The following is a 25,889-nucleotide window of genomic DNA, read 5'->3' as shown; positions in this document are numbered from 1 at the left end:
AAAGGCTGTCATGTGGTGAGTTGCTCCTGGATTCTTTCTCTAAGACTGTTTGCATCTACTGTATTGTTTTTTTCTGGATGTTGCACCGCAGTTGAAGCATGATGAATGGGCATTGAGGCATAGGTGTTAACTCCCTTTTTTTCTTCAGTTTACATATCTTTAATGTAACAAATATAACTAGTTTCAGAAGGCCATTCCTCCTTTCCTGAGGCAAAAACACAGGTGCCTTCAGCTCTGGTGTTGCAGCCAGTGCTGGGACACCAAAGGCTACAAACCAGACAGCTACTCCTGATATCCTGCTTCCAGCCACAGGATCCCTTTGGACAATGAGCCTGTTTTTTCCCTGGTCCCTGGTCTAAGAGGGACAAAAACCTGCAAGCTGATAATACCCATAAGGGCATATCAGCCACCACATCAGGTGAGATCTGTCTACGACTGGCTGGTCTCCCTTTTATCACCAGTCTTCTGAGTGCACTCTATTTGTGTTTTTTCCCCTACCCCATGTCTTTTATAGATTTCTCTGCCACTGCAAGTGGACCACACAGAGCAGCACCGACTTCCATCACCCAACAGATCCTCTACATATAGAAGACTAATTTCATGCAGCTCGCTCCCCCTGTTCTTCCAGCACAGGGGTTATTTAAGTTTACCTATCTAATTTTGGACTAGATACTTTTTGCTCAAATGTAAAAAGAAAGCTGAGATTTTTTTTTTTTTTTTTACTTTTTACAATAATGTCTCTTGTACATTGTCTTATTATCTTTTGGGAGTCACCTATGACATTTTTCATCAAAAAAATTACTTTCTGGTCGAACAAAAGTAACTTTAGGTCAAAATTTGCCAGGGGTATGAATAATTATGGGCAGCACTGTATATATTTTCTCATCAACAGAGAGTTTTAAAGTGACCTCATGGTAAGTGGGTAGAGATGGCCCGAACCTCTGATTTTTGGTTTGCGAACTTCCGCAAAAGTTCGGTTCACACAGACTTTTGCGAACTGCAATAGACTTCAATGGGGAGGCGAACTTTGAAAATTAAAACACTTATGCTGGCCAGAAAAGTGATGGAAAAGATGTTTCAAGGGGTCTAACACCTGGAGGGGGGCATGGCGGAGTGGGATAGGCGCCAAAAGTCCCGGGGAAAAATCTGGATTTGATGCAAAGCAGCGTTTTAAGGGCAGAAATCACATTGAATGCTAAATTGGAGGCCTAATGTGCTTTAAAACATCTTGCATGTGTATACATCAATCAGGGAGTGTAATCAGAGTACTGCTTCATACTGATACACCAAACTCAGTGTGTAACGCACCGCAAACAGCTGTTTGTGTAGCGACGGCCGTGCTGGACTGGTGCGCACCATGGCCAGAGTGCAGGCCATGGCGTTTTTTAAGCCCATATGGTCGCCGGACTGTGGTAGCTCAATGAGAGAACAACAGTGACTGTCAGGTAGGTATATGCAGTGATGGGTATTATAATGTGCACCTGTCACACACAGACAGGTACCCAACAGGTACAGTGACACTGTGTGTGCTGACGTAGGTAGGTGGGTGCACTGAAGTGATCAACAGGTAGTAGGTATATGCAGTGATGGGTATTACAATGTGCACCTGTTACACACAGACAGGTACCAGACAGGCTCAGTGACACTGCGTGCGCTCACGTAGGTAGGTGGGTGCACTGAAGTGAACAACAGGTAGTAGGCATATGCAGTGATGGGTATTACAATGTGCACCTGTCACACACACAGGTAGTCACTGAATGTGCTGGGCCTGGCAGTGGCACAAACAGTAGGAATTACCAAGGCTGTCTATGCAACACAAGTGTCAGTAGGACACACACACAAAACAAATAGATCATAAGAACAAGATTAGCTCTCAAAAGAGCTGTTGAGGGGTGTTTTTTTAACAATAACAATCAGCCAGGAGCAAGCTAACAAGCATACAAGAGCCTAACTAAGCTTTCTCGATGAGAGTCTGCAGCAGCTATCCCTTCTCTAATTACTGCAGGCACACGAGTGAGTCCAATGCCTGACGCTGCCTGCCTTTTTTAAGGGGGATGGGGCTCCAGGAGGGAGTGTAGCCTAATTGGCTACAATGTGCCTGCTGACTGTGATGTAGAGGGTCACAGTTGACCCTCATGATGCACTATGGGGGCAAACCAAACTTCCGGAAAAGTTTGCGGTTCGTGAACCACCGAAGTTCGCCAGCGAACCGTTCGGGACATCTCTAGAAGTGGGTTATTGAGACTATTTTTTTGCTTTTAAACAATTCCATTTGTCTTGAATGTTCTACTAATTTAGTTAGCTTAAAAAGTGTCTACATCACATATCTGAAACAAACATGTAGTTAGTGGGGACAAACTTTAGTTAAAACACTTGATTTGTGTAGTTGCTCTTGGCCTAAGGCTCAAAGTAATAGAGGCAGATGATCAGTATGACAGCCAGGCTGTTGGTTTTGTTTAAACAAAAAATAAATATGGCAACCTCAATATATCTCTCACTATAGGGTCCCTTTAAATTATCTGTGCAAAACATTTTCCAACATGACTTGGGTAGAAAAAAAAAGTCAAGAAGCTGTTCTTTGTTTACAGTGCATTGGAACCAAACAGATGAAAAAGCAGAAGACTGCTGGCATTCTGCTCTTATACTTAAGAAAAATAATGATTTCATCCTAATGGTGAATGACTCACATACCGTAACACTTTAAAATAAATAAGATAATTTGTTATAATAGGTCTATGGGGCCGCAACTGAAGAATTTTTTTTAGAGTTTCTAGTTCTAAGTCGTGCTCATAACTAAGTTTCAATATAATAGGGTTTTACATATGGAACCATAGGTTATAAAGGGTTCTAAAATAACACTTATAACTGTTTAGCAGCCCTGCACAAGGGCAGGCCATCTGCAGTCAGCTAAAATAATTTTGCAGCATAATGCAGCTATGCAGAGTGGCGCAGGGAGCATTTTTATATTAACTTGTCCGGACAGCTGAATCGACTTCTTCTCTTCCTCCACCCATGGCAATGCAATCCCGACTTCTTCTTCTGGCTTCTGATCACATATGCATATTACCCTGTCGGCACAGTCTGCTGTGGGGTAATGTGCATGGGGTAATAGTGTGGTGCAATTGTCCTGTGGCGGCCTCCCCTGCCGCAGAACAATCGCACCGCACCATATGTAAAATTAGCCTAAGGGACCTTTCACACTGGGGCGGTGTGATATTTTTACCACACCCCACCGCTGGGCAATGAAAGTCTACGGAGACTTTCATACTTCCGCGGTATGGAACAACGTGACAGAAGTGATGTTTTCGCTGCATCCCTGACGCAGGTCCAAAACTATGTTACTGCGCGGTTTTGCGTTGACTTGCAGCAATCTGTGCAAGCCCAGAAGTCGTGTTAATCTATGGGGATATGTGGATTTAAAAAAAATTACAGACGCAACGTTGTGGCGCACATTCGTGCAAGTGTATTTTTACAATACGCTTCCGTGCACTTCCACATACCCACAAGCGCATGTTACTTCCTGCTTGGTTGGTGGCCAGACAGGAAACACCGTGTAATAAGGCAATGTTTTCTGAAAGCCTGTTTCTGGTGGAGGGATGTGGTGCAGTGGAAGCGACACACCGCATCGCTAATGCCGGCTTACAGTGTGAAACCAGCCTCAGGGTTTGCACCTGTCTATAAAGATTAAAACAAAAAAACAAAAAAACTTTATTGAAGGGCAGACACTTACCAAAACATCCTGAGGAGAAAAAGTGCAGATCTGTCTCTAACCAAAAATGGTGTCTAATAAAGAAACCTATGGGGTGACTCCAGCTTTTCAGTATCGGTAACATAAATGGGGTGGAAATTTTTCAGGAAAGGGTGATGGTCCTTCAACTGAAACCTCCCCAGACTTTTCTCAATCTGTGCTGAAAATGACTACATCAGTTAGGTAGAGTGACCAATGCAAATTTTTGATACAGGAAAAGCATTTTATCCATGGAAAAATAAAGAAATGAAGACAACGTCATTGGTGGAACAGATGTCAAAATTACCACACTAACAGGGAAGGCTCAATTGCCAAATATCAACACACCAAACAATAATAAAAACTGGCATAACAGAGCTACTTACTTTGTCTAATGTTAAAATATAAAACTTTTTTTAGTGACCAACAATATTTAAAGTCATTTAAAATGGTATGCTTGAAGCAACTAAAAAAGCTTTTTGGAGTATGCCACCAGACCAAATGACACACGTACTGTATTCACCCCTCCACATACACAAATAAGTCAGGACTTATCTTATACAGAAGATATGTTGCCATTGCCAAGACAGGTGTTCTGGTACACTGGCTATACTGTCAATTTCTGCCCTAAACATGGATTACAAAAGCAACTTATGCTTTCTGTGTGTAACATAAGTTACACAAACTATGTAATGTATGCTACATAGTTTGCATACAGACCAGTACAATTTATACATGCTGTGTATAGTGATGATTGATTGTGTTTAATGATGTTTAGTGAACACACCATGCCTGCCAACTTAATTCTGCCAACCAGTCTGCATGGAAAAGTTACCATGCTTTCCAAGTATAGCACGGCTTGGGCAGAGCAGTGGTTCCAACACAAAATGCATACAGATTGCATCTCATACAGCATGTGGCATATGGCACAATCTTTTTCAGCATGAAAGAATACTCTACAAATGGCTCCACATTCTATAGGAACCTGTTGATTATGGCCAAAGGAGTACCACCACTCAGGCTGAAACAGACATACCTAATCCATTGGATATGTTTGTTCTGGGGTTTAGGAGGATTCTCTTTCTGGAAGCAATAGAACATAGTTATGTCTGTGATCCAGAAGGGTTTCAATGTCTACTATGACAGTGCTGCTCAGCAAGATTTCGGATATCCGAGTTACCCATATAATCCAAACTTTTTCCACTATCCGAACTTTGAAAAGCGATTCGGATATTTTTTAAAATCCGAATAAAACTATCCGAGCAAACTCGGATTTCCCATTTGAAATCCGAAATCCGGGTGGATAGTTAGTTCAGATATCCGAGCAGAAGCTAAAATCACCTTCAATGGCAAAAATCCCTTTTGAAGGCATTCAGGCCTAGAGAGAAAGAGAGAGAGAAAGAGAGAGAGAGTACATTACCCGTACATTGCTTAATTTGTGGTAGATTCAGTTATAATGACTGAATCTGCCAGGGATAGATGGCCCAACGTAGTCATCTGATCTTAATTTCAATCAATTTCTTGATTGAAAAAATGATCTGGCATGCTAGAAAGATGTTGCTCAAAACGGCTTGGCCGGGTACTTTTATGTAATATGTACCTGTTATTAATTTAATGTCTACTCCCAGGGCTCACCTATCTGCCGACATGCCTCCTCCAGTGTCCCAAGTATTTTCTACATTAACGCCAGGTGCCTGTACCATATGACACGACAGCATGTAAAAGGTCACGCATGTGCCACCTGGGTCATGTGGTACAGGTGCTCCTGGTGGCAATAGAGAGAAGATAGGGGACACTGGAGGAGGTGCGCTGATGGAGATGTACACAATGCATGGGTGGAGACCTGGGGGCCCAGCAGGCAGAGGCAACAGTGCTAGCATGATTGATTTCCAATAGATTTCATGCTAAAATCAATTAGAACTCAGTGTACAGTGTGTCGGCAGGTAAATCCTTTTCCTATCAGATTTGATCAAAGATGTATCTATCTGATGGTTGATCTGGTAGCCGTCGAGTAATGTATGACTACCTTTAATATCTTCTGCACTGCTATTGTTATGCCGATTAAAAAAGGGAAATTATTTTTAATTGTGACCGTTGTTTACCAAATCCAGGCTATATAGAACCAAAGTTCCAGCTTGCAGTCCTTCTTATGAGCAACATTGGGAATTGTTACAGGAGTGCCTGTAGAAGTCCATTTTTTACAATGAATTTCACTTTTTAGGAAAAAGTATTCCACTTTCCAGAAAATTGTGTTATACAGCAAGCCATCAAAATAATCAGCTTTGTAAATGTTTGGATATGGGTTGTTGTTTGTGATAATCATTCGATAAAATGGAAAGCTTGATCTGCTTGAAACATTTATTGTGAGCTGTAACTTAATGATGACTGACTGCCAAAGTAACCAATTTTGAACAATTTTCTGTGGACATAATGGATCCTTCAAATGCCTGTGAAATTCAGATAGAAAAATAAAATAAGTAGTTTGCAAAGTTTATTCTTTCACAGCTGTACTACAATTTTTAAAAACTTAACTTACACTTCAATTGTGTCTGCTATTCTGTGTGTATGGCTTTAAAAACATGAAAAAAATATAGTAATAAAGTTTTATTCTTCCTCAACTTATATGCTTAAAAAAACTTTGGCTATGAACCTGTTTTGTTACAGTCGAAATTTGTTAAAATATTTAAAAAAAATCTGGAAATTGACATGTTCATATGTATTCACACCTTTCTGCGATGAAGCCCCTAAAAATTCAAGGTGCAACCAATTACCTTCAAAAGTCACAAAATTAGTGAAGTGAAGTCCCCCTGTGTGCAATCTAAGTGTCACATGATCTGTCACTATACAGATCTGTCACTATAAACAAACCTTTTCAGAAAGACTGCAGAGGCTTTAATACCACTAAGCAAGAGGCATCACACCATGAAGACCAAGGAGCTCTGTAAACAAGTCATGGGACAAAGTTAATGAGAAGTACAAGTCAGGGTTGGTTAAAAAAAATATCCAAACCTTTGGATGTTCCCTGGTGCTCCATCAAATGCATCATCTCAAAATGGAAAGAATCTGGTACCACAACAAACCTGCTAAGATACCTTGCCACCAAAGCTCACAGATTGTGCAAGGAGGGCATTAATCAGAGAGGCAGGACAGGGTTGGTTTAAAAAAATAATAATCAAAGCTTTGAATATTCCCTGGTGCTCCATCAAATGCATCATCTCAAAATGGAAAGAACGTGGTACCAACTTGCTAAGATACCTGCCCACCAAAGCTCACAGATCAGGCAAGGAGGACATTAATCAGAGAGGCAGCACAAAGACAAAAGATAACCCTGCAGGAGTTGCAGAGTTCCACACCTGAAACTGAAGTATCCGTCCACAGAACCACAATAAGCCATACACTCCATAAAGCTGGCCTTTATGGAAGAGTGGACAGAAAAAAAAATCCATTACTTAGCATAAAAAATAAGAAGGCACCTTTTTGAGTATGACAAAAGGCATTGGGCAACTCCTCAGATGTATGGAGCAAGGTGCACTGGTCAGATGAGACTAAAATTTAACTTTTCAGTTACCAAGCAAAATGTCTGATGCAAATCCAACACATCTCCTCATGCCAGGAACACCATCACCACAGTGAAACGTGGTGGCAGCATCATGTTCTGGCGAGAGTTTTTTAGCAGCAGTGACTGAAAAACTGGTCTGAGTGAAGGGAACTATGGGTGATGCTCTATACAGTGATAATTTGAGACTGAGATGAAGAGTCCCCTTCCAACAGGACAATGACACAAAGCATACTGCTAAAGCAACACTCGATTGGTCTACGGTGAAACACTGAAATGTGTTGGAATGGCCTAATCAAAGTCCAGACCTTAATTCAATTGAGACTTTGTGGTCAGACTTGAAGATTGCTATTCACAAGCAAGATACCATCCAACATGAAGGAGCTGTAGCAGTTTCACCTTAAGGAATGGTACAAAATCCCTGTGGCACGATGTGAAAAGCTCATAGAGATTTATCCAAAGCAACTCACAGCTGTAATTGCTGCAATGTTGTGTTATCACAAGGTACTGGGGGGGGGGGGGGGGGGAGTAATGGTTATGCATACTGAAGTTTTCAGTTACTTTATCCCAATTGGTGTAAACCAAATAATATGTCTTCAAAGTTGTAGGAATGTTCTGTCAATGAAATGGTGCAAACTCTCAAACAATCCATTTTTATTACAGGTGCTGAAGCAATAAAACGGGAGAAATGCCAAGGGGGTGAAATTTTGCAAGGCGCTGTATCTTAACTACATTACTATATACCACTGAGAATCATTGCTACTGTTGATCAAAAGCTTTAAAAATATGTTTTGGTTTAACAGTAAATGGCATACAAATAGCAACATTCTAACAATGACTATTGAATGCTAATGAAATTGTTTTCCGTTTGTGTTTTGAGCTCATCAGCATGGCCAATGCTTATGTTTTATGTAATTTGCTTTACTAAATGCTCTTTGACTTTTATGGCCAATAAACATTAAACATTAATGGCCTGTAAAACAGTTATCAAAGTCAACATTGCTACTACAGTGTTCACAGAATGATTATATTAAAAGTGACCAATGAAAGAAACTTGTACCTTTTCAACTTTTAGCAATGACCTATCTGAGATTTCATGTCAGAGGTTCATTTCATGTTTGCTTACATTGTTAAAATGAGCAATAGCGTGATATTTATGGTGATTGAGCAAACATAAACCATAGTGTGACTGAGATTATTACATTTTATTTTCTAGTGCTATTCTCTTGTATGCTGCTATTCTCTAAACCCCTCCCCCTTTTATGAGTATTAGCATCTACATACAACATCACATCATTTTTGCTAGGGGATATAATAGCGGCAGGGATGGTCGTAGTCAGTCAACTTCGCTACGCTGGAACTACACGTAGTTTTACGCAATTACGCTTCGCCAAACTACGGCTTTGAAATCAAATATTCACTTCGAATACATTTCGTAGACTATGCGTTAATATACGCAATTACGCGTAGTGGGAGTGCTTATGCCCGCATGCAGAAAATTTTACGCATTAATTCCTTTTAAATGCTTATACTGGGAACTCTTCTATGCGTTCATTCCCCTTTCCAATGAGTAAATTTGTAAGCATACAATCGCACTCGGAAAATTAGACCCGAGTAAGGCATTCGTAGTTCACTACGCAATACACATGTTAAAGAGACACTGAAGCGAAAAAAAAAATGATGATATTATGATTTGTATGTGTAGCACAGCTAAGAAATAAAACATTAAGATCAGATACATCAGTGTAATTGTTTCCAGTACAGGAAGAGTTGAGAAACTCCAGTTGTTATCTCTATGCAAACAAGCCATTAAGCTCTCCGACTAAGTTAGTCGTGGAGAGGGCTGTTATCTAACTTTTATTATCTCAACTGTTCCTGGACTATTTACTTTTCCTCTGCTAGAGGAGAGGTCATTACTTCACAGACTGCTCTGAAAGACTCATTTTAAATGCTGAGTGTTGTGTAATGTGCACATATTATAGAATGATGCAATGTTAGAAAAAACACTATATACCTGAAAATAAAAGTATGAGAATATTTTCTTTGCTGCTAATCTTCTAGTAATTATTCATAGTACACAACCAATTCACTATATCATATTTTTTTTTCGCTTCAGTGTCTCTTCAACTATGGAGAGATAGAGAGAGTGTGAGAGAGAGTGTGAGAGAGAGAGAGAGATAGAGAGAGAGAGATATTTTGGCCATTTGAGGAGACTTTAGGAAGCATTTTAAGCTAATTTTAGGTCACTTCCGGTTTTCTATCCAGATAGTGAGGTACTAAGGTCGGATATCCGATTCGAGTCTGGATTGGAAAATTTTAAACAGGGATATCCGACCGGGATCGGATATCTGGGTATGCAGATCCAAATTAGATACAGATAGTGAAAACTGGTATACGAGCAGCACTGGTCTGCTGCTAAATATTATCTCACATAGGGGTTGATTCACAAAACCCAAGTAAATTGTCATGCACTATTATGCATTACAATTTTACCAGGGTTTTGTGCTGATAGTAAGGGATAGTCAGAAATGCCCATTTTCATTTCTGTGGAAATTCTGACTTCCACCAATGCCAATTTCTGATTTCCATTTTTCCGATTTCTGCTTTTCTGTGTTTCTAATTTTCCAGTTTCCAAGAAGTATTTTATTTGTGATTTTTTTTCTTTGCATCAGAGAATGCAAAAAATGACTTTAAATAAATTGGAAATTGGAAAAACAGGAATCTTGTGACTGGTCTAAAATTACTGCGGTAATACGATTTTTGTGGAAAAATTGCCGATTTCCAATCAAAAATGCACACATTTCAATTCTCTATATGCCTCTCGCCTTTGGTTTCCTTTACTGTGATTAATCCTTTTCTAAACAGGCAGAAAAATCTCCTTTCCACAGTGTGTAGTGCATGTCCTCTTGTCCTTTGTACAGATCTAGGGATAAAAGCTTATTTGGCAAGTTTTTATATTGCATTTGGATGTATTGTTATTATTATTATTATTTATTTATAAAGCGCCAACATATTCCGTGGCTCTGTACAATGTAAGAAAACAAACAAGGGATACATAATGATACAGACAATGATATACATCAAATATAAACACTGATACAAGATACAGCACTGCTGATTACAATTTGATTTAACATGATGACTAAAATGTATAAATGTCTAACAGTGTGCAAGCAATTAAATTAATAACAGTCCATGACACAAAAGGGTGAGAGCCCTGCCCTTGCGAGCTTACAATCTAAAGGAATGGGGTGGAAACAAGAGGTGGGGATGTATACAGTATATGTACAGGCAGTGCATAATTAGGTTATTTAGTGGGTGCATGGCCTAAGCTAGAGAATATGCTTGTCGGAAAAGGTGGGTTTTGAGGGAGCGTTTAAAGATTTCAAAGGTGGGAGAGTGGCGGATGTGTTGTGGAAGGGCATTCCAGAGGAGAGGTGAGGCACGTGAGAAGTCTTGTACACGTGAATGTGAAGAGGTAATTGTAGAAGAGGATAGAAGAAGAAGCTCATGTGCAGATCTGAGATTGCGGTTGGGTTGGTATCTGGAGACTAGTGAGGAGATGTACAGGGGAGAGAGATTGTGGAGAGCTTTGTAGGTTAGGGTTAAGAGTTTGAACTGAATCCTTTCATTAAGGGCAGCACGGTGGCGTAGTGGTTAGCTCTCTCGCCTTGCAGCGCTGGGTCCCTGGTTCGAATCCCAGCCAGGGAACTATCTGCAAAGAGTTTGTATGTTCTCTTCGTGTCTGCGTGGGTTTCCTCCGGGCACTCCGGTTTCCTCCCACATTCCAAAAAGATACAGGTAAGTTAATTGGCTCCCTCTAAAAATTGGCCCTAGACTACAGTACTTACACTACATAATATAGACATATGGCAATGGTAGGGATTAGATTGTGAGCTCCTTTGAGGGACAGTTAGTGACAAGATATATATATATATATATATATATATATATATATATATACTGTACAGCGCTGCGTAATATGTCAGCGCTATATAAATACTAAATAATAATAATAATAATAATAATTAATTGGTAGCCAGTGAAGAGCTTGACAGAGAGGGTCAGCAGAGGAAAAGCGAGAGGAGAGATGAATGAGTCGAGCAGCAGAGTTCAGTACAGAATTGAGCGGTGTTAGTCGGTTACTTGGAAGTCCACCAAGCAATATATTGCAATAGTCCAATCGAGATATAATAAGAGCAGATTTGGTGGAGGAGAAGGGGATGTATGTATTAATATATGTTAATTAGGTCATCTTCTAAGTGGTTTCTTATCTTTACCAAGCCAAAAATTCCAGTTTATATAATCTTCCTTGGTAAGTGAGACTTTTCAGTAATTTGAATTTGATAAATGTATTTGCCTATTTTCTTACCTGTTCTTAACTTTTTGGATTGGATCTACATCCAGCAAGTGGTGCTGCTGCTGCCGCCCTGACTGGACATTGATTCAAGGTCTGCGCTAACGAACCGTCCCGGCGCGATCGTGCGCACCGGAGAGGGGAGATTAAGCTGTCATATGACAGCTGACATCTCCCCTCAGTGATCAGCAGCCATCGCTTATGGCTGCTGATCACGTGATCACTACGATCACCGGCGGATCGTAGTGATCAATTTGACAGCTGCGGCAGTAGGGGGGAAAGAAGAGGATCCACTCACCTCCCTGCCTTTCCCATGATGATCGGCACTCCCCACCGCTCTTGCCGGCGCCTCTGCTCCTTCTGACGACAGCGCCGGGTTCTGGCTTGATGACGTCATCAAGCCGTGACCCGGAATTGATCGGCAGTAGGAGCAGAGATGCTGGCTGGAGCAGAGGGGTCCGCTGCGGCTCGTCGCCTGGAAAGTGAATGATGGGGTCTGCATGAAGGGGGGACACCTGGCCACCATAGGAGGACAATGCCCAGCAAGATCCTACAGGGATCCGGCTGCCCTAACCCCCTATAGATTTGGTGAAGGAGAAGGGGAGGATTTTTTTGTTGTTGTTGTTGTTTGGATTTATTTTGTATGTAAAATTGAAAAAATGGAGGGAAGAGAGAGTATGTTCTTTGATCAATTTTTCATGTTGTGTAGAGAGAGAGAGAGAGAGAGAGAGAGAGCACAAACTGCAATGTCTTTCCTGCAGTGACATGCCAGAAATCTGTATACTCCAAATGTGACCTCACAAGTGATTTATATAGAGGTGTTACTACACACATGCACACACATACATTACATGTGGTATCGGGCTTTCGAACATAATTTGTAGCTAGTAGCATAGCATGTGTTACCCTAGCAACGCTTGTGTGCAACATGTTCCGTGCTAATTGTGCAATGACTGCTACCTTGTCACTGTAACTGGTGGTAAAATTGTTCCGTTCCCTTTACATGGATGCTTTATCTTTCTTTATCATTATTTTGTGAATATGCTGCAATAGTTCTGAAGGTTCCAGACAATATTTTTCCAAATGTTTTTTATATTTATATAGTTCATAATTTATATATTTTTTAAATTGTTAACAGTACATAGAGATCAGGTATGGATCGTTGAATGAAGCAGCCAAGCAGGCTTTTTTCTACTCTCTCCCCTTGCTATATGCTATCTTTATCAGTGGAAATTATCATTCCCCTCATACCATAATGCTTTTCCTGCTACTGATGTTGGTATGTAGTCAGTACTTTTAGACACATTAAATGGGGACTCTATAAACTTTCATTGGACTGGACAAAAGTTATCGCTGCAGAAGTCTTTTTCTAGCCAGCCAGTTGACTTACCTCTTTCAATGACTCTGGAGAAACGTGTTATTTTTTAACAATAAGGGCCCGTTTCCACTTGTGCGGTGGGAATCGCCGCGTAAAAAAATTGCATGCGGATGCGAATTTTGCATGCGGTTGTATGCAAATTTTCATTCGCATACGATTTTGCATGGTTGACCATGTATGCGATTTTAACCATGCCAGTGCCTGTGTGCTATTCCATTGTTTCTATGCGAAATCGTATGCGAAGTCGCATGAACATTCTCATACCAAAACCGCATTCAAATTTCCTATTAAATGCATTGGGTACTTATCTGTTAGCCGGGCGCATCCGGTAAGTGGCACTAATTACTATTCCCCTTCCAGGCCACCATGGATAGTAGGGAAAGATGTAACTCTGGTGGAGTTTTGTCGCCACCTGCCGGATGCGCCCGGCTAACGGATAAGTACCATGCATTGTATGCGGATCGCATAGCAGTATGCGGTATGCGAATTCTGATGGCTCTGCCGTGCAGATTTTTTCTGCACAGAAAAAAGCTCAGAAATCCTGACAAGTGGAAACAGTCCCATCCATTTGTATTGCCTATGTGAATTTGCATGCGGGATGCGCATGCAAATTCACAATAGTGGAAACGGGCCCTAATACAGGCATATGAACAACGAGTATCAGTCTTTACCTAACGGAAAGTATAAAAAAGTATATTTATCTCACTCCAAGGTAGAGCATATTTTCAGTATCAAAAATAATATTTCTAGCAAGCTTTCAGCCATTTTTAAACCATATTATGTTCAAGAGTAAAACCTTATACATACTGTATATTTATTGCAATTACTTACACTGTTTTTTACATTTGTGTGGAGTTCTCCTTTGCGTAATTTCCATACTTCATACACTAAACAAACACACACACACTTAATTAATTTCATTGCAACTGTTTACAGCCAATTAAAGAGCAAAATAAAAATATTGAACATTTTATTTTATTTTTAAAGTTCAGTATAGTTTTTATGACAACATGAATGGTAATGTGGAGTTAGATAATAATGTTAATTGGTTGAGTGACTAGATTACAAATGCAGTCTTTTGAGACAGCTCATATCTCTTTCACAGGAATGATGTAATCATTCCAATGATATTCATTCTAATCAAAAATCTTTGCCAAATAATAACAGTCATTTGAATGAAAGTGCAGATAATTGCCATTGTCTTTATTAGCAAAGGATGCATGAATGTTGACATTTTGGTTCCAGTTTAATGTAAGAGGAACCGTAATTAGTCATGGCATATAAGAAAATGTAGTAAATTATTCAGAATCAGAATACCCAATTATACTTTCATTATCCAGGGTTTAGCATTATACATATTTCCTATATCTATATATTACTATAGATTGTCTATAACCCCACCCTCCCAGTGATGCTTAGTGAGGCTATGATGTCACACTGCCTTCTGCCCCAGAGTACTCTGGGAGATCAGGTGTTGTTCCTGCTTATATCACAAAAACAAACATCTCACAGTGATGCACTTTTTGCAGCAGTAAGGGCTGTTTTGTCCATATTGGGGGGGGGGGGGGGGGGGGATGAAGTGAAAGGTATGCACTGACTTAACTAATACAATGTACGGTTACACAGGTGCAGTGAACAGGTTGCAGTGACTACTGGTACAACAATGTGAGGTTACACAGGTGCAGTTAACAGGTATGCACGGACTGGTATATAAAACAGCGTGTGGTCACACAGGTGCAGTGAACAGGTATGCAGTGATTGGTATTACAAATGTGCAGCTGTCACACACACAGGTACCGTGAACAGGTGCAGTTACTGGTAGTATATAACACTGTGTGCGCTCACGTAGGTGGGTAGGTGCACTGAACAGGTGGGTATGCAGTGACTGGTATTATAAATGTGCAGCTGTCACACACACAGGTACCGTCATGAACAGGTGCATTGAAACTGCGTGTGCACACGTAAGTAGGTAGGTTCACTGAACAGGTGGGTATGCAGTGATTGGTATACAAATGAGCAGCTGTCACACACAGGTACCGTCAACAGGTGCAGTGACACTGCGTGCACTCACGTAGGTAGGTAGGTGCACTGAACAGGTGGGTATGCAGTGATTGATATTACAAATGTGCAGCTGTCACACACAGGTACTGTCAACAGGTGCAGTGACACTGTGTGTGCTCACGTAGGTAGGTAGGAAGGTGCACTGAACAGGTGGGTATGCAGTGATTGGTATTACAAATGTGCAGCTGTCACACACACAGGTAGTCACTGAATGTGCCGGGCCTGGCAGTGGCACAGTAGGAATTACCAAAGGGGCCAAGTTTCCACCAGCAGCTGCGACTGACTGACAGGGCTGTATATGCAACACAAGTGTCTGTGGGACACATGAAAAAAAAATAGATCACAAGAACAACATTAGCTCTCAAAAGAGCTGTTAAGGATGAGGAGTGCTTTTTAGCAATAATATCAGCAAGAAGGAGCAACCTAACAAGCCTAACACAAGAGCCTAACTAAGCTTTCTCTATGTCAGCGGCCAGGTTCTATCCCTTCTCTAATTACTGCAGCCACATGAGTGAGTGAAATGGCTGATGCTGCTTGCGTTTTATAAGGGGGGGGGGCTCCAGGAGGGAGTGTAGCCTGATTTGCTAACCCTGTGCCTACTGACTGTGATGTAAAGGGTCGAAGTTGACCCTAATGTTGTAGTATAGGGGGCGGGTCAAACTTGCATGTAGTTTGCGGTTCACCGCATACGCGAACCACCGAAGTTTGCGCGAATAAGTTAGCGTGCGAACCGTTTGGGCCATCTCTACCTCTAATACTTTTAGCCATAGACTCTGACCAAGCATGCAGTGGATCAGGTGTTTACGACATTAATGTCAAAACTGACAAGGTTAGCTATATGCTTGTTTCTGGTGTTATTCAGACACTACTGCATCTAAATAGAACAGCAGGGCTGCCAGGCAACTGGTATTGTTTAAAAGGGAATAACTATGGCAGCCTCTATATACCTCTCACTACAGTTGCAGTGGTGCTATCACGGGTGGTCGTAATCACGGATCCGCGTGATTCACAACCATATTCACGCATCACGGGCCATGATCTGGATGCCGTGATCCGCATGCATCACGGCTATGCGTAAAATTCGGATCACGGGTTGCGTAAAAATATCCGGATCACGACCCGTGTTCGGGAAAATGTAGGGATGACGTCACTGGGTCAATCATAGGCCCCTAGCGCAGGCTACAATAACCAATCACAGGAGGGGAGAAGAAGAATGGCCATTCTTCTCCTGCTCCTGCCTTGTGCGGTTCCCGTGTTTGAAAATTGGATGCGTGGTTATACCTGGCTTCATGTTGTCCAGATGTTTATTAAAAACATGTGCTGTTAACTATACAGATTTGTTTCTATTTGTGGAGGCCTGAGTGATGAAGGGTCTTTCCCGAAACAACAAGTCGACGTTGTCGCCTCAATTTGCACAACTGCACTAATCTTAATGTTAACAACTGATGCATTCTTGCCATTCTCTGCTATAGAAAATGTTTCCTGACGGATACTTTTTATAAATATCTTTGCACAATTGTTGTCTTTAATAAAAATCTTTTGTATTTTTTTGCATATAAACTCCTCAAGGTTCTTCAGTTTTTTGCTACATACAGTGGCTTGCAAAGGTATTCGGCCCCCTTGAAGTTTTCCACATTTTGTCACATTACTGACACAAACATGCATCAATTATATTGGAATTCCATGTGAAAGACCAATACAAAGTGGTGTACATGTGAGAAGTGGAACAAAAATCATACATGATTCCAAACATTTTTTACAAATAAATAACTGCAAAGTGGGGCGTGCGTAATTGTTCGACCCCCTGAGTCAATACTTTGAAGAACCACCTTTTGCTGCAATTACAGCTGCCAGTCTTTTAGGGTATGTCTCTACCAGCTTTGCACATCTAGAGACTGAAATCCTTGCCCATTCTTCTTTGCAAAACAGCTCCAGCTCAGTCAGATTAGATGGACTGCGTTTGTGAACAGCAGTTTTCAGATCTTGCCACAGATTCTCGATTAGATTTAGATCTGGACTTTGACTGGGCCATTCTAACACACGGATATGTTTTGTTTTAAACCATTCCATTGTTGCCCTGGCTTTATGTTTAGGGTCGTTGTCCTGCTGAAAGGTGAACCTCCACCCCAGTCTCAAGTCTTTTGCAGAATCCAAGAGGTATTCTTCCAAGATTTCTCTGTATTTGGCTCCATCCATCTTCCCATCAACTCCGACCAGCTTCCCTGTCCCTGCTGAAGAGAAGCCCCCCCAGAGCATAATGCTGCCACCACCATATTTGACAGTGGGGATGGTGTGTTCAGAGTGATGTGCAGTTATAGTTTTTCGCCACACATAGCTTTTGCATTTTGGCCAAAAAGTTACATTTTGGTCTCATCTGACCAGAACACATTCTTCCACATGTTTGTGTCTGTGTCCCCCACATGGCTTGTGGCAAACTGCAAACGGGACTCCTTATGCTTTTCTGTTAACAATGGCTTTCTTCTTGCCACTCTTCCATAAAGGCCAACTTTGTGCAGTGCACGACTAATAGTTGTCCTATGGACAGGTTCCCCCACCTGAGCTGTAGATCTCTGCAGCTCGTCCAGAGTTACCATGGGCCTCTTGACTGCATTTCTGATCATCGCTCTCCTTATTCGGCCTGTGGGTTTAGGTGGATGGCCTTGTCTCGGTAGGTTTACAGTTGTGCCATACGCCTTCCATTTCTGAATGATAGCTTGAACAGTGCTCCGTGGGATGTTAGAGGCTTTGGAAATCTTTTTGTAGCCTAAACCTGCTTTAAATTTCTCAATAACTTTATCCCTGACCTGTCTGGTGTGCTCTTTGGACTTCATGGTGTTGTTGCTCCCAATACTCTCTTAGACAACCTCTGAGGCCGTCACAGAGCAGCTATATTTGTACTGACATTCGATTACACACAGGTGCACTCTATTAGTCATTAGCACTCATCAGTCAATGTCTATGGGCAACTGACTGCACTCAGACCAAAGGGGGCTGAATAATTACGCACGCCCCACTTTGCAGTTATTTATTTGTAAAAAATGTTTGGAATCATGTATGATTTTCGTTCCACTTCTCACGTGTACACCACTTTGTATTGGTCTTTCACGTGGAATTCCAATAAAATTGATTTATGTTTGTGGCAGTAATGTGACAAAATGTGGAAAACTTCAAGGGGGCCGAATACTTTTGCAAGCCACTGTATATCCTGTATAAATTCTATGTAGGTGTTGTGGCCCACCTGAGAGGATATTATTACTTTTTTGTTTCCCTGTATAGGGAATATCTTTAGATTTTTTGCCTGTGGTTCCACCTGTCAGGTGACAGGTCCAATGGCCTCACATATGCTGCTAATGCTTGCTGAGCATTTTCTCCTACTCAATTCTGTGTTACAGCCGGACACCGCCAGGGTCCACTCCACACACAGATTCCTCCTCAATTTTTTTGGGCAGAATTACAACCATGCTGTGGTACCGTCAAAGGTGCCACAGTTCTCCCTTCTGCCACATTTTCTCCTACTCAATTCTGTGTTACCGCTGGACACCACCAGGGTCCATGCCACACACAGATTCCTCCTCAATTTTTTGGGGCAGAATTACAATCATGCTGTGGTACCGTCAAGGGTGCCACAGTTCACCCTTCTGCCGCATTTTCCCCTACTCAAGTCTGGCTAGTGGTTACTTCCTGGTCTGAGGCGTGCGCATATTTTATAACTGTAAACCGTGCAGCGTCATGCCAGCCGCCACAATGACGTGTAGTGGCCGGCGTGAAGACGCCATTGGCCTCAGACCAGGAAGTAACCATCCCTACACTAGGCCCGAGTGTCGCCGGTTACCAAAGCCGCCTGCGGGACCCGAAGAGAAGCCAAGAGTATGCCGGGGGACCTCCAGGCCTACACTGGGCTGTAGGAAGCCCCAGGTATGGCACAGATGATTCATTACAACAAGTTCAAAATGACAGTTATCATTACCAGTGACTAGTGTTGGGCGAACATCTAGATGTTCGGGTTCGGGCCGAACAGGCCGAACATGGCCGCGATGTTCGGGTGTTCGACCCGAACTCCGAACATAATGGAAGTCAATGGGGACCCGAACTTTTGTGGTTTGTAAAGCCTCCTTACATGCTACATACCCCAAATTTACAGGGTATGTGCACCTTGGGAGTGGGTACAAGAGGAAAAAAAATTAGCAAAAAGAGCTTATAGTTTTTGAGAAAATCGATTTTAAAGTTTCAAAGGGAAAACTGTCTTTTAAATGCGGGAAATGTCTGTTTTCTTTGCACAGGTAACATGTTTTTTGTCGGCATGCAGTCATAAATGTAATACATATAAGAGGTTCCAGGAAAAGGGACTGGTAACGCTAACCCAGCAGCAGCACACGTGATGGAACAGGAGGAGGCGCAGGAGGAGAAGGCCACGCTTTGTGAGACACAACAACCCCGGCCTTGCATGAGGGCAAGAAGCGTGCGGATAGCATGCTTTGTACCGCCATGCAGTCATAAATGTAATAAAGATAAGAGGTTCCATAAACAAGGACCGGCAACGCTAACCCAGCAGCAGCAGCAGCAGCACACGTGATGGAACAGGAGGAGGCGCAGGAGGAGAAGGCCACGCTTTGTGAGACACAACAACCCAGGCCTTGCATGAGGACAAAAAGCGTGCGGATAGCATGCTTTTTACCGCCATGCAGTCATAAATGTAATAAAGATAAGTGGTTCAATAAACAGGGACCACGCGGCAACGCTAACCCAGCAGCAGCAGACGTGATGGAACAGGAGGAGGCGCAGGAGGAGAAGGCCACGCTTTGTGAGACACAACAACCCAGGCCTTGCATGAGGGCAAGAAGCGTGCGGATAGAATGCTTTGTACCGCCATGCAGTCATAAATGTAATAAAGATAAGTGGTTCAATAAACAGGGACCACGCGGCAACGCTAACCCAGCAGCAGCAGACGTGATGGAACAGGAGGAGGCGCAGGAGGAGAAGGCCACGCTTTGTGAGACACAACAACCCAGGCCTTGCATGAGGGCAAGAAGCGTGCGGATAGCATGCTTTGTACCGCCATGCAGTCATAAATGTAATAAAGATAAGTGGTTCAATAAACAGGGACCACGCGGCAACGCTAACCCAGCAGCAGCAGACGTGATGGAACAGGAGCAGGCGCAGGAGGAGAAGGCCACGGTTTTTGAGACACAACAACCCAGGCCTTGCATGAGGACAAAAAGCGTGCGGATATAGCAGCAATGCTTTTTGCTGCCATGCAGTCATAAATGTAATACAGATGAGAGGTTCAATAAACAGGGACCGGAAACGCTACACCATCCCAGATGTTCATTGGTCATGTTACTTGGTTGGGGTCCTGGAGTGTTGCGTAGTCATTTCCAATCCAGGATTGATTCATTTTAATTTGAGTCAGACGGTCTGCATTTTCTGTAGAGAGGCGGATACGCCGATCTGTGACGATGCCTCCGGCAGCACTGAAACAGCGTTCCGACATAACGCTGGCTGCCGGGCAAGCCAGCACCTCTATTGCGTACATTGCCAGTTCGTGCCAGGTGTCTAGCTTCGATACCCAATAGTTGAAGGGTGCAGATGGATTGTTCGACACAGCTACGTCATCTGACATGTAGTCCTTGACCATCTTCTCCAGGCGATCGGTGTTGGAGGTGGATCTGCACGCTTGCTGTTCAGTGGGCTGCTGCTGCATGGGTGTCAGAAAATTTTCCCACTCCAAGGACACTGCCGATACCGTTCCCTTTTGGGTACTAGCTGCGGCTTGCGTTGTTTGCTGCCCTCCTGGTCGTCCTGGGTTTGCAGAAGTCAGTCTGTCTGCGTACAACTGGCTAGAGGAGGGGGAGGATGTCAATCTCCTCTCTAAAGTCTCCACAAGGGCCTGCTGGTATTCTTCCATTTTGACCTGTCTGACTCTTTCTTCAAGCAGTTTTGGAACATTGTGTTTGTACCGTGGATCCAGAAGGGTATAAACCCAGTAATTGGTGTTGTCCAGAATGCGCACAATGCGTGGGTCACGTTCAATGCAGTCTAGCATGAATTGAGCCATGTGTGCCAGAGTCCTACCAGAATCCTCATCATCCTCTTGTGAGCGTTGTGATAGTTGTTGTGATGCATCATAGTCGTCACCTTCCTCCTGGTCTGCTTCTGCTGACCATTCGCGTTGAATTGTGGAAGTCCAACGTGCACCGCTCTGGCCCTCGTCAGTGGTGGCATGAAATTCCTGCTCCAACTCCAGCTGTTCCTCCTCCTCTTCTTCGTCATAGCTGCTGGGGCCAGCGTTCCCTGAGGCGGATGGCCTGATGTTGGTACCATCACGCTGATCGTTTTCTCCTTCAGATTCCCCAAGTTGCATCATGACAGCTGTTTCCTTGATTTTTAACATCGACCTCTTCAGTAAACACAGCAGTGGTATGGTAATGCTGACTGAAGAGTTGTCACTGCTCACAAGCAACGTGGATTGCTCAAAATTTTGGAGGACTTGGCAGAGGTCCAACATGTTGGCCCAATCGGATCCACAGAAGCTTGGCAGCTGGCCGGATGCGCCTCGGTACTGCGCCGTCATGTACTGGACCACTGCACTCTTTTGCTCGCAAAAGCGGGCTAGCATGTGCAGCGTAGAATTCCAGCGCGTAGGGACATCACACAGCAAGCGATGGTGGGGGAGATTGAAGCGCTCCTGCATCTTGGCGAGTGCCCCCGAAGCAGTACTGGAATTTCTACAATGTTTGGCCACTCGACGCACCTTCAACAGAAGATCGGCCACGCCTGGGTATGTCCTCAGGAACCGCTGAACTACTAGGTTCATCACGTGCGCCAGGCAAGGGATGTGTGTCAGCTTAGCCAACCTTAAAGCGCGAATGAGATTACTCCCATTATCACACACAACCATGCCCGGTTTCAGGTCCAGCGGTGCCAGCCACAAATCCGTCTGTTCCTTTATTCCCCTCCAAATTTCCTCCCCTGTGTGCTGCTTATCCCCAAGGCAGATCAGCTTCAGCAACGCTTGCTGACGCATGCCAACAGCTGTGCTGCACTGCTTCCACGATCCTACTGCTGCTGGGTTAGCGTTTCCGGATGAGGTACAGCTTTGAGATGCGTTGGAGGAGAAGGAGTCAGAGAGGTAGGTGCTGCTGTTGTTATCCAGTGGGAGGGACGGCGGTGCAGCTGTTTGCGGCGTGGGCAACACCCGCGCCGTAGCAGGTGAGGAATCGCTGCCAGGCTCCACAAGGTTCACCCAGTGCGCGGTAAGGGAGATGTATCGACCCTGGCCGAACGCACTCGTCCAGGTGTCAGTGGTGAGGTGAACCTTGCAGGCAACGGCATTCTTCAAGCTTCGGGTTATTTTGCTGACCACGTGCTCATGCAACTCAGGCACTGCAGAGCGCACAAAGTGGTAGCGGCTGGGAACCACGTAACGTGGGATGGCCACTGACATCATGCCCTTGAAGCTGTTTGTCTCCACCACTCGATATGGCAGCATTTCGCAGGCCAGAAGCTTGGCTATGCTGGCTGTTACTGCCACGGCCCGGGGGTCATTTGCTGGCAATTTCCTCTTGCGCTCAAACATCTCCGACACAGACAACTGAACCGTAGCGCTGCACACGGAAGGGCTGTTGGTTGTTGTGTTTGATGAACACTGGGAGACCTCAAGAGCACTACTCCGGAAAGTGACAGTGTCAGCGTCGTCTGATGTTTGTGAATGTTGTGAACCACGCAATGGCTGGGCTACTGCTGCTGCTGAGGTGGGTCTGGTGGTGAGTCTGGTGAACCCAAGGGAGGCAGTGTTGCTGGTACCCTGTCCTGCCGCGTTTGCCCACAGAGTGGGATGTTTGGATAGCATGTGGCGGCTCATGCTGGTGGTGGAGAGGTTGTTAATACTTTTCCCCCTGCTCATGCGAGTCTTGCACACCTTGCAAATCGCCATGGTAACATCCTCAGTGCAGTCTTCAAAGAAAGCCCAGACTTTGGAGCACCTGCCTCCTTGCTGCCGATTTCTGTTTCCTCCTCTTTTGCCTCTCACTCTAACTTCCACGCTTGTGGTGCCTGAAATTGCGCGCCGCCTACCTTGTGGCACAAGGCGAACTCGTGCAGCAGTGGGTTCTTCAACAGACTCATCTGTGCTGCTGCTACGACGGCGATGTTCTCGTTCACAAATAAAATCTGGGTCTCTGTCCACATTGTCCATACCCTCCTCTTCCATCTCCTCAAACTCGTCATATGTCATTGTGGGGGGCCGCCGCCGTGGAGTAGAGCTCCCCAGAACAACCTCTGCGCAGCTCACTCCAACGTCGTCTTCCAGATCTTGTCGGCCGACCTCCTGCAATTGCAACCCCTCCTGCCCAACTTGCTCTGGGATTTGGGTTTCCGAGTCCTCCTCGGACTCGCCTTGTATTTCAGTGCGCGGTGCATTTCCCACAGTTAATGGTTGTGAATCCGGGCACAACATTTCTGGCTGTTCCTCCATTGACCTTTCATAGGTGGAAGTTTGTTGGGCTGGGAATAGCTCCTGCGAATACCCCATTGTGTCCTGAGGTAATTCATAGGACTGGTTATCTGGCAGTTGTGTGCGTGGTGTCGCTGCCGGTTGTGTCAGCTTTGTGCCCACTGGCTCCTTGTAACTGGCTGAGGACTCGGACCTCGTGCGTGATGTGCTGGTGCTGCTTAACCCACTGCTGGACGCTTGAGAGGTCATCCAAGTAATTATCTGGTCCTGTTCCTTTGGATTTGTGAGGGTTGTTGTCCTGGACAACATGGGCGGTATTGAGTGGGTTTTCTTGGGTGCTCCCCTGTGGCCTGTACGTGAACCGTCAGGGGAAACACCTCTTCCCTTGCCCCTTCCTCTTTCACCGGATTTCTTCCTCATTTCACTTATCCTTACAGTACACGCTGACTGGCAGCAGTACAGTGGCAGTACAGAAATGCTATACAGTACCACTATTCCCAGCAGCGACACAGAGCACAATGCTATACAGTGGCGGGTGAGCGGTGTACTACTGTTCCCAGGCCCAGCAGACACAGAGTGGAAGTAAACACAATGCTATATAGTCTGGCTGAGCGGTGTACACAGAGTGGCAGTACACACAATGCTATATAGTCTGGCTAAGCCGTGTACACAGAGTGTCAGAAAACACAATGCTATATATAGCGTGGCTGAGCGAGGTGCACAGTGGCAGTACACACAATGCTATATTAGTCAGGCTAAGCCGTGTACACAGAGTGTCAGAAAGCACAATGCTATATATAGCGTGGCTAAGCGAGGTGCACAGTGGCAGTACACACAATGCTATATAGTCAGGCTAAGCCGTGTACACAGAGTGTCAGAAAACGCAATGCTATATATAGCGTGGCTGAGCGAGGTGCACAGTGGCAGTACACACAATGCTTTATAGTCAGGCTAAGCCGTGTACACAGAGTGTCAGAAAACACAATGCTATATATAGCGTGGCTGAGCGAGGTGCACAGTGGCAGTACACACAATGCTTTATAGTCAGGCTGAGCCGTGTACACAGAGTGTCAGTAAACAATGGTATATAGTCTGGCTGAGCGGTGTACACAGAGTGTCAGTAAACAACGGTATATAGTCTGGCTGAGCGGTGTACACAGAGTGGCAGTAAACACAATGCTATATATAGCGTGGCTGAGCGAGGTGCACAGTGGCAGTACACACAATGCTATATAGTCAGGCTAAGCCGTGTACACAGAGTGTCAGAAAACACAATGCTATATATAGCGTGGCTGAGCGAGGTGCACAGTGGCAGTACACACAATGCTTTATAGTCAGGCTGAGCCGTGTACACAGAGTGTCAGTAAACAATGGTATATAGTCTGGCTGAGCGGTGTACACAGAGTGTCAGTAAACAATGGTATATAGTCTGGCTGAGCGGTGTACACAGAGTGGCAGTAAACACAATGCTATATATAGCGTGGCTGAGCGAGGTGCACAGTGGCAGTACACACAATGCTATATTAGTCAGGCTAAGCCGTGTACGCAGAGTGTCAGAAAACACAATGCTATATATAGCGTGGCTGAGCGAGGTGCACAGTGGCAGTACACACAATGCTATATACAGCGTGGCTGAGCGAGGTGCACAGTGGCAGTACACACAATGCTATATATAGCGTGGCTGAGCGAGGTGCACAGTGGCAGTACACACAATGCTATATTAGTCAGGCTAAGCCGTGTACACAGAGTGTCAGAAAACACAATGCTATATATAGCGTGGCTGAGCGAGGTGCACAGTGGCAGTACACACAATGCTATATATAGCGTGGCTGAGCGAGGTGCACAGTGGCAGTACACACAATGCTATATATAGCGTGGCTGAGCGAGGTGCACAGTGGCAGTACACACAATGCTATATTAGTCAGGCTAAGCCGTGTACACAGAGTGTCAGAAAACACAATGCTATATATATAGCGTGGCTGAGCGAGGTGCACAGTGGCAGTACACACAATGCTATATATAGCGTGGCTGAGCGAGGTGCACAGTGGCAGTACACACAATGCTATATATAGCGTGGCTGAGCGAGGTGCACAGTGGCAGTACACACAATGCTATATTAGTCAGGCTAAGCCGTGTACACAGAGTGTCAGAAAACACAATGCTATATATATAGCGTGGCTGAGCGAGGTACACAGTGGCAGTAAACAATGCTATATATAGTGTGGCTGAGCGAGCGGTGTACTACTGTTCCCAGCAGCGACACACAATGACTGGGGGGGACCCTGGCTAGCGTGGCTGGAGAGCGAACTACCCTGCCTGCCTACCCAAAGCTAAACCCACAGACAAATGGCGGAGATA

This window comes from Hyperolius riggenbachi, chromosome 8 (assembly GCF_040937935.1).
Source record: "Hyperolius riggenbachi isolate aHypRig1 chromosome 8, aHypRig1.pri, whole genome shotgun sequence".
Classification (NCBI taxonomy): domain Eukaryota; kingdom Metazoa; phylum Chordata; class Amphibia; order Anura; family Hyperoliidae; genus Hyperolius; species Hyperolius riggenbachi.
Note: the sequence above shows the minus strand (reverse complement) of the source record.